The sequence below is a fragment of the Nyctereutes procyonoides genome, unplaced genomic scaffold (genome assembly GCF_905146905.1).
Source record: "Nyctereutes procyonoides isolate TBG_1078 unplaced genomic scaffold, NYPRO_anot_genome, whole genome shotgun sequence".
NCBI lineage: Eukaryota > Metazoa > Chordata > Mammalia > Carnivora > Canidae > Nyctereutes > Nyctereutes procyonoides.
The window spans coordinates 15845-25365 of record NW_026575086.1 but is presented as its reverse complement, the minus strand read 5'-3'; the positions used below and the strand labels follow the sequence as shown (position 1 = coordinate 25365).

Genomic DNA, 9521 nt, shown 5'->3' with positions numbered 1-9521 from the left:
ACCCAGCAGAACAGAGGTTAAACTTGACAAGGAACTCCTTTTCCACTCTACAATTAGTCCTATTTCAGAGCAACTTAGTGTAAATGCTCAATCTTACACAAGATTTCTTTATTATTCTTATTCCATAGGATAATTGGATGTAAGGCATCTGGTGGACAAGTCTTAAGTGATTAGTGTCCATTTTGTTGTGCTGTATTCTCTGGGCCTAGTTAACTATGTGGTGCCATCACTTGCCTGCCCTGGGCATCCAAACGCTGCTGAAGTCCAAGCAAATAAAATCATATGTGTTCTCTGTTCTCCTGCATCAGCACCACCAGAACCATGGAGGCCTTGCCTAACACACATTACTCTGCCATTTCTGTGTGGTTGCTGATGCCCCATGTTGGTATGTGGACCTTGGACAGCAGTTTCTAGCTGGAGTTGCAAATAGGAAATTACAAGAGTTTTCCTTGCTCAGGTTTTCCCCAAGACTATTAAGATTTTGAACCTGCCGCTAGAATCAGGAACCTGGCATCTCACGTCCTAATAATACTATTCCTTGACCTATTATTCATTGATAGTGGAAGATGAAAGATTAGTTCTGCTTTCTTTTCTGTTCTTTTATTTTTTTATAAGCATATCTCGTATACTCTGTATTCTATTTACGCATCACTGACAATCGTGTCCTTTGTTCTAAACTGTCCAGGCCTAGTTTAAATATGCAAAAGAAGCTGAGGAAAGTGAAAGAAGACGATAAAATGAAATGATATAAAATGACGCTTAGTATTATATATCCTCTCATCGTGTCTCAGCTATTCTCTATTTGCATGCTCTGAGTTACACATGAGAATCAGGGCAATCTGTGAGCATATGTTACCTTTCTTAATAACACAGTATTGTACAGACACTTGCTTCTAGAGTTTTCTTCACATTAGAGTGTTCCTCATATCTTTCAACTGATGAGGATTTGCCAGTGTCTTGGTTTTTTATCTTGCTTAGCTACGTGGGGTAGTTTGGGAGGAGATGATAAAAGGTATTCTGCAACGTGTGTCACTTTTAAAATATACATAAAATATTGTGTCATTTATTTTAACTTAGAAGTAAATATTTGGGCGTGGCCGCCTGAAGAGATGGAAGGCCCGGCCGCCGATGCCATCCTGTCGCCCGAAGAGGAGCTGGACGGGTACGAGCCGGAACCTTTGGGGAGGCGGCCGGCGGTCCTGCCTTTGCTGGAGTTGGCGGGGAGGCCAGCAGTGCCCCGGCATGGACGGCTCGCTACCCTCGACGCCCCCGGCGGAGGAGGAGGAAGACGAGTTGTACCGGCAGTCCCTGGAGATTATCTCTCGGTACCTTCGGGAACAGGCCACAGGCGCCAAGGACGCGAACCCCCTGGGCGGGGCTCGGGGCGGCCAGCCGGGAGGGCGTTAGAGACCCTCCGGCGAGTCGGGGACGGGGCACAGCGCAGCCACGGGACGGCCTTCCAAGGTAAGCGGGGAGTGGCGGCGGCTGCGCTGCCTTGCTTCGCCTGCCCCGGACTCACCCAGCCGAGGTGGGTGGTCACCGAAAACAAGGCCGCGTTGAAACGACTTCGCAATCTGTTTCTGAAACTAGAATTTTCTGGCCATTAGTCATTGCTTCCGCCCATCTTAATTCTTTTGGAAATGGCAGCTCTGCTGAAAGCCCGGAAAGGGTGGGGTGTCAGTTTTCAACCGGGGTCGTCCTGAGTTGTATAGACCCCAGAGAGCGATGTCCCCCGCCGTGGGTGGGCAGACAAGTCACGTCCTGCTTTAGACAAAGGAGGTCGTGAGCACCTGCGTGCTTTTCTTCCTCCCAGGCATGCTTCGGAAACTGGACATCAAAAACGAGGACGATGTCAAATCGTTGTCTCGAGTGATTGTCCATGTTTTCAGTGACGGAGTAACAAACTGGGGCAGGATTGTGACTCTTATTTCCTTTGGTGCCTTTGTGGCCAAACACTTGAAGAGTATAAACCAAGAAAGCTGCATCGAACCATTAGCAGAAAGCATCACAGATGTTCTCGTAAGGACGAAACGAGACTGGCTAGTCAAACAAAGAGGCTGGGTAAGTTTGTTTTAAGGTCGAAAGGGGGTCTTCGAGTGGAAATGGAATGAAGGATTATATAGGGAAAGTCTGGGGCTATTTAACTCTTTCTATGATGCACAACTCGGGTTTCAGGCACTAACTTAGGACCTGTTTGCCTGCCTAAAGTTGATGTAAGTAGTGGGTTCACAGAGGTAGTGTGGTATGATAGTCTTGAATTGTTGCATCAAAAAATCCCAGTTTTACTGGTTGTTGAGTCTTTTGCTTTTGGTATTGTAATTCAGCTGGATGCTTCATTGGATTCAAATTATGAAAAAATAAGAATCACTTGAGGATGTTAGTAAACTACATTTCTGAGAGATGTGCCACCCCTCCCCCCTTAATTGAATGTCTTTTGTAGCCTGGGGTAAATAATTGGTTCATTATGTTTGGGGAGAACCTTAGTTGTTTTAATTCATCTTTTCTTTATGGATAGTGTTTTTAAGTCATTGGAAACCCATACTTGAAAATGTGCTTTTCTTTTTTGTTTTCTAGGATGGGTTTGTGGAGTTCTTCCATGTAGAGGACCTAGAAGGTGGCATCAGAAATGTGCTGCTGGCTTTTGCAGGTGTTGCTGGAGTAGGAGCTGTTTTGGCATATCTAATAAGATAGCCTTTTAAGTGCAATAATTAACTTTTAAACAACCCCAGGCACCAAAACCACATATGACTGCTGTGAAAGCAAATGTATTTATGAAGTTGGACTTTGAGCTGTCCAGGCTGTAACCTCGGAGAGTTCTACTCTAGCAACGTAGAAAAGCAAGTGGCAAGAGGATTATGGCTAACAGGAATAAATACATGGGAAAATAGTCCCCCTTGAAGAGTCTTGAAGAGTCACTGTCTAAAAGAAGCAGTTTCTCAGTTTCAGCAAAGGCAAACTTTGGGCCATGGAGGAGGACTTTTAGATTTAGTAAAGTTGGTAGGGAAGAGACTTAATTTCCTTGTCTAGAACAGGAGAGTGGCCAGTAGCCAGGCTAGTCATAGAGTCCATTAAATATGTCCACTGAATTCATTAACTTCCCATATAGTGTTAAAAGAGAAGCACTAACAATGGCATTGATCTGTATGAAATGGATTTAAGCTACAGGTGATAGAACTATGACTAGAAGCCGCAGTACTGTACAACAGTGTGAAGGAAAGCTTTTTCTCTGTAATTAGCTTTCCCAAGTATACTTCTTGAAAGTCCAAGTGCTCAGGACGTTTTTACCTGTTCTACTTTGGCTTGGTTTGAGTGGTTTAGTTTATTAGCCTAGTAATGGCCAACAATACTTGACTTAGGGTCAATAATTACAATTGCAAATGTGGGAATAGCCTCAATTTTTAAGGCAAAAACAAATTGTAAATGTATTTGTCTGTAAAAATTGTGTATATTTTTACAGAAAGTCTATTTCTTTGAAATGGAAAGGGATGAAGAGTCTCAAAATATATTAGTTTTTTTCATGCCCGTTTGAAATTTACAACTTCTGTAGTTAGGAATCTATTTCTTACAGCTTTTCTAAATTTTGTCCTGGTCAGTTCTAGATTGTATACAGAACCAATTGATGTAATTGTATGCAACTTGGTTGTAGTGGAACAATTCCAATTCATAACTCTGCAGACTTTTTAATTTTCTTATCTGGTAAGTATTCTTTAGTGGTTTTGGGTGTTTTGTTTTGTTTTAAACCTGGGATTGAGAAGTTGATGAATGGAAATTCATCCTTTAACTTCATTACATGTGGGTTTACAATAATTGAGTCAAGGTGAAGTTTGAAGTTTGGGGGCAGGGGGCGTGTATGGGTTGATAACTTAAAAAAATAATGGGCTCTGATTGGGCAGCTACTCATTTGAGTTCCTTCCATTTGACCTAATTTAACTGGTGAAATTTAAATTGAGTTTATGAGCTCATCTTCAAAACTTTTGCTAGAAGATTTTCAGCTGTTCCAAATGGGACTTACTAACAGTATGTATATAAAAAGATCACATCAGTGGATGAGAGACATTTGATCCCTTGTTTGCTTAATAAATTGTAAAATGATGGCTTGGAAAAGCAGGCTTATAGTCTAACCATGGTGCTATTATTAGGCTTGCTTGTTAAACACAGGTCTAAGCCTAGTATATCAATAAAACAAATACTTATTTCATTTGTTAATGATTCCCCAAAAAAATAAATAAAAAGAAGTAAATATTTGGCATTTGACTTGTCTGAATAATTTTTGACAACTTCCTATAGACCCCACCTCTAATAATCTGAACAGAAGAGAATTGAGGGAGAACAGAATTTATGAGTGTTCTTAAATTACTTTTTCTACCATGTCTGTTAATTTTCTATAACCTGTACTTTAGAGCGACTCCATTGAATTTCATTCCATCATATTCAATTTTGAAACCCAATTTTATTTCCTGTTGCTAATGTGCTACAGCTGAGTCACATGGAAAGTAAAAATGTAAGGAGGTCAGAAGTTACTGTACATTAATTTTCTCAATTGAATTGATGTAAAGAAATAAATAAGAATAGTTTCCCAACATAGAATATACAATGATTGCAGTTGTATGATTTTATACTGTTAGTATTTAAAATGTATGAATAGGGAGGAGGGGCAAGATGGCGGAAGAGCAGGGTCCCCAAATCACCTGTCCCCACCAAATTACCTAGATAACCTTCAAAACCATCCTGAAAATCTACGAATTCGGCCTGAGATGTAAAGAGAGACCAGCTGGAATGCTACAGTGAGAAGAGTTCGCGCTTCTATCAAGGTAGGAAGACGGGGAAAAAGAAATAAAGGAACAAAAGGCCTCCGAGGGGGAGGGGCCCCGCGAGGAGCCGGGCTGAGGGCCGGGGGCGAGTGTCCCCAGGACAGGAGAGCCCCGTCCCGGAGGAGCAGGAGCTGCACCAACCTTCCCGGGGGCGGGCGGAAAGGGGCTCGCAGGGAGTTGGAGCAGGACCCAGGAGGGCGGGGATGCCCTCGGGCTCCCGGGGACACTAACAGACACCTGCGAGCCCAGGAGAGTGCGCCGAGCTCCCTAAGGGCTGCAGCGCGCACGGCGGGACCGACCGGAGCAGCTCGGAGGGGCTCGGGCGCGGGCTCCGGGAGGGGGCTGCGGGGCGGAGCGCGAATCCCCACAGCGCAGGCCCCGGAGCACAGGGCGCCGGGACACAGCCCAGGATCCGGCCTCCCCGGGACAGGCAGAGGCCGGGAGGGCCCAGGACAGCAAGGACGCTCCTGCCCCGAGCTGAGCAGATCAGCGGCCCCGCCCCCGGAGCCTCCAGGCCCTGCGGACGGAGAGCCGAGAGCCCCGAGCCCCGTAGTTCCTGCGGAGGCTGAATCCAGGCTTCCAGAGTTGCCATAGCAACTGCGGCTGTTCCTCCTGGGGCCCCACGGGGTAAACAACCCCCGCTGAGCCCTGCAGCAGGCAGGGGCAGAGCAGCTCCCCCAAGTGCTAACACCTGAAAATCAGCACAGCAGGCCCTTTCCCCCAGAAGACCAGCTAGACGGACCAGTGATACTCCCCCGTGTTCCAATACAACTTGTTTTTGGCCACTCTGCACTGAGCAAAATGACTAGAAGGAAAACCTCACCTCAAAAGAAAGAATCAGAAACAGCCCTCTCTCCCACAGAGTTACAAAATCTGGATTACACTTCAATGTCAGAAAGCCAATTCAGAAGCACTATTCTACAGCTACTGGTGGCTCTAGAAAAAAGCATTAAGGACTCACGAGACTTCATGACTGCAGAATTTAGATCCAATCAGGCAGAAATTAAAAATCAATTGAATGAGATGCAATCCAAACTAGAAGTCCTAACGACGAGGGTTAACGAGGTGGAAGAACGAGTGAGTGACATAGAAGACAAGTTAATGGCAAAGAGGGAAACTGAGGAAAAAAGACAAACAATTAAAGGACCATGAAGACAGATTAAGGCAAATAAATGACACTCTAAGGAAGAAAAACCTACGTTTAATTGGGGTTCCCGAGGGCGCCGAAAGGGACAGAGGGCCAGAATATGTATTTGAACAAATCCTAGCTGAAAACTTTCCCAATCTGGGAAGGGAAACAGGCATTCAGATCCAGGAAATAGAGAGATCCCCCCTAAAATCAATAAAAACCGTTCAACACCTCGACATCTAATAGTGAAGCTTGCAAATTCCAAAGATAAAGAGAAGATCCTTAAAGCAGCAAGAGACAAGAAGTCCCTGACTTTCATGGGGAGGAATATTAGGGTAACAGCAGACCTCTCCACAGAGACCTGGCAGGCCAGAAAGGGCTGGCAGGATATATTCAGGGTCCTAAATGAGAAGAACATGCAACCAAGAATACTTTATCCAGCAAGGCTCTCATTCAAAATGGAAGGAGAGATAAAGAGCTTCCAAGACAGGCAGGAACTGAAAGAATATGTGACCTCCAAACCAGCTCTGCAAGAAATTTTAAGGGGGACTCTTAAAACTCCCCTTTAAGAAGAAGTTCAGTGGAACATCCACAAAAACAAGGACTAAATAGATATCATGATGACACTAAACTCATATCTGTCAATAGTAACTCTGAACGTGAATGGGCTTAATGACCCCATCAAAAGGCGCAGGGTTTCAGACTGGATAAAAAAACAGGACCCATCTATTTGCTGTCTACAAGAGACTCATTTTAGACAGAAGGACACCTACAACCTGAAAATAAAAGGTTGGAGAACCATTTACCATTCAAATGGTTCTCAAAATATACCCTAAAAACTATAGAACACTTCTGAAAGAAATTGAGGAAGACACAAAGAGATGGAAAAATATTCCATGCTCATGGATTGGCAGAATTAATATTGTGAAAATGTCAATGTTACCCAGGGCAATTTACACGTATAATGCAATCCCTATCAAAATACCATGGACTTTCTTCAGAGACTTAGAACAAATTATTTTAAGATTTGTGTGGAATCAGAAAAGACCCCAAACAGCCAGGGGAATTTTAAAAAAGAAAACCATATCTGGGGGCATCACAATGCCAGATTTCAGGTTGTACTACAAAGCTGTGTTCATCAAGACAGTGTGGTACTGGCACAAAAACAGACATATAGATCAATGGAACAGAACAGAGAACCCAGAAGTGGACCCTGAACTTTATGGTCAACTAATATACGATAAAGGAGGAAAGACGATCCACTGGAAGAAAGACAGTCTCTTCAATAAATGGTGCTGGGAAAATTGGACATCCACATGCAGAAGAATGAAACTGGACCACTCTCTTGCACCATACACAAAGATAAACTCAAAATAGATGAAAGATCTAAATGTGAGACAAGATTCCATCAAAATCCCAGAGGAGAACTCAGGCAACACCCTTTTTGAACTTGGCCACAGTAACCGGAGAAGGACAAACAGTGTATGTTCTCATTCATTTGGGGAATATGAATAATAGTGAAAGGGAATATAAGGGAAGGGAGAAGAAATGTGTGAGAAATATCAGAAAGGGAGACAGAACATAAAGACTTCTAACTCTGGGAAATGAACTAGGGGTGGTGGAGGGGGAGGAGGGTGGGGGTGGGGGTGAATGGGTGACGGGCACTGAGGGGGACACTTGACGGGATGAGCACTGGGTGTTATTCTGTATGTTGGTAAATTGAACACCAATAAAAATTAATTTATAAAAAAAAAAAAAAAAAATGTATGAATACCATGGTACATTTTCATTCATTCTTTTTTCTTTTTCATGTTCTATCTTTGTACAGTTTTGATCAAAGTAAATTACATTTCTTTCAGAACTTTCCTCTGACTTTCTAGTGGGCAGAATGCCAATACTACAATTTAAATAAAGTGCTTGAATAGTTATTCCTGAAATATTATGCAAAAAAAGAACCTAAATTATTTACTGAACTGTTGAAGTGTTTAGTGTTTCTGACTATAAAAAGGTAGTATCGTTTATTCACAGTTGTCAACTTTGGTTTAATTCAAGGGTTAATTATCCATTTTATGATTTGTCCATGTGTCCCCCTGCTTCTGTCTGCCTGTTGACCTTCTTCTTATTTAATGGCACCTGAACCTTCATATAAACGGAGCTAGTATTAGATAAAATGTAATATGCTTCTATTAAATGCAAAATGCGTCTATGAAAAGGTTGAATAGTACTAGAATTAATTTTTTTAACTTGGATCTGAAATAGCCTGTAGTCACTTTTTAAGTGTTGTATTGAAGTACATTTCTGTCAAAAATGCTCTATGAGAAGAATTTTTATACCCTAATAATGACAATAAATAAATGTATTTGTATTCTAGAATGGAGATACATTTCGATATATTTAAGCACTGAAAACCAAGCTATTTAGTAATTTATAATTATACATCACAATTCTAAACATGAGAAAATGATTACACATACTCCAATATCCATGTGTTGAATTTTTTAGGGAATTTTAGAATTTATTTAATGTATAAGGGAAAATATAAATATTCTTGCTTTTTAGTACAAAGGAAGAATTAGTACTTTTTCTGTACCACAAAGAAAGAAATGAAAACAGAATTATATTCAATAATCATTAAAACCATTTGGTGACAGCTCACTGTTTGGATGACAATAGATTCAAACCTGGAGATAAATTATATTCTTTGAACTCCTGAAAATGTTTTGCATCTCTATTTACTTGCCTAACATTAAGCAAACAAACAAACACAACAACTAGGTTTTCATAATGCTTTTTTATATTATACATTACACGTTGTGGCTTCTGTGTTAGGTGATTAACTTGATTAAGTTCCCATTCCTTTAGGCATCTGAATTCAGTACCTTAGCATCAACCATTGTTAAATTGGAATGTCAGTCTTGTATTTGGAAAGAAGAAGGTGATTTGAAATCTCAGCAATCACATTTCTCATGATTTACGTCTTCCCAAATACTAAGAAATTGTTATCCTCTTAATATTTACCTGGTCATGAAACTGTACACCCAGCCAAGAATGATTGTGTGTCAGCTATGCATCAGCATCACTCTATGAAAAATTAGCTTATCTGAGTTCAACGTATGTCTTGAGATTTTATTTTAGTAGTTAATGTGAGGAAACTCATTTTCCAAAATAATTCTGATTAGAGAAAATTCGGTGGCAGTGAGAAGATCTTGACTTTCTCTCTTCCCCACTCCTGAATTGATTGATATTTATTGTGGTAGGACAAGATTTTATACTTACCTTTTCTTTTTCATATTCTTCAACTGTAAAATGAATAAAGTCCTAATTACTACCTGCCTAACTTAAAGAGTGTTATAAAAGTTCATGAGATGAAAGCCTTAAAACATTTTGATCTCTTTAGATCAAAGGTACTTCATAAATATGAGGTAGTTTTATATTTTTAAATTAAGTTGAATAGTATATACATTATATCTAAAGCAGCTATACCTCATCACTTGTGCCACTCCTTATAAATACAAAATAATCTAATTAGCACAGTGGTCCTTTTGCTTGAAATTGCTTTGTGAGATGGGAAAAGACAAGGG

General features: G+C 41.3%; 1 pseudogene; it reads left to right on the top strand.

Annotated features, from left to right (window-relative positions):
* Positions 1-321: 321 nt before the first annotated feature.
* On the top strand, positions 322-2877 carry LOC129514691 (induced myeloid leukemia cell differentiation protein Mcl-1 homolog; annotated as a pseudogene).
* The last annotated feature ends 6644 nt before the right edge of the window (positions 2878-9521 follow it).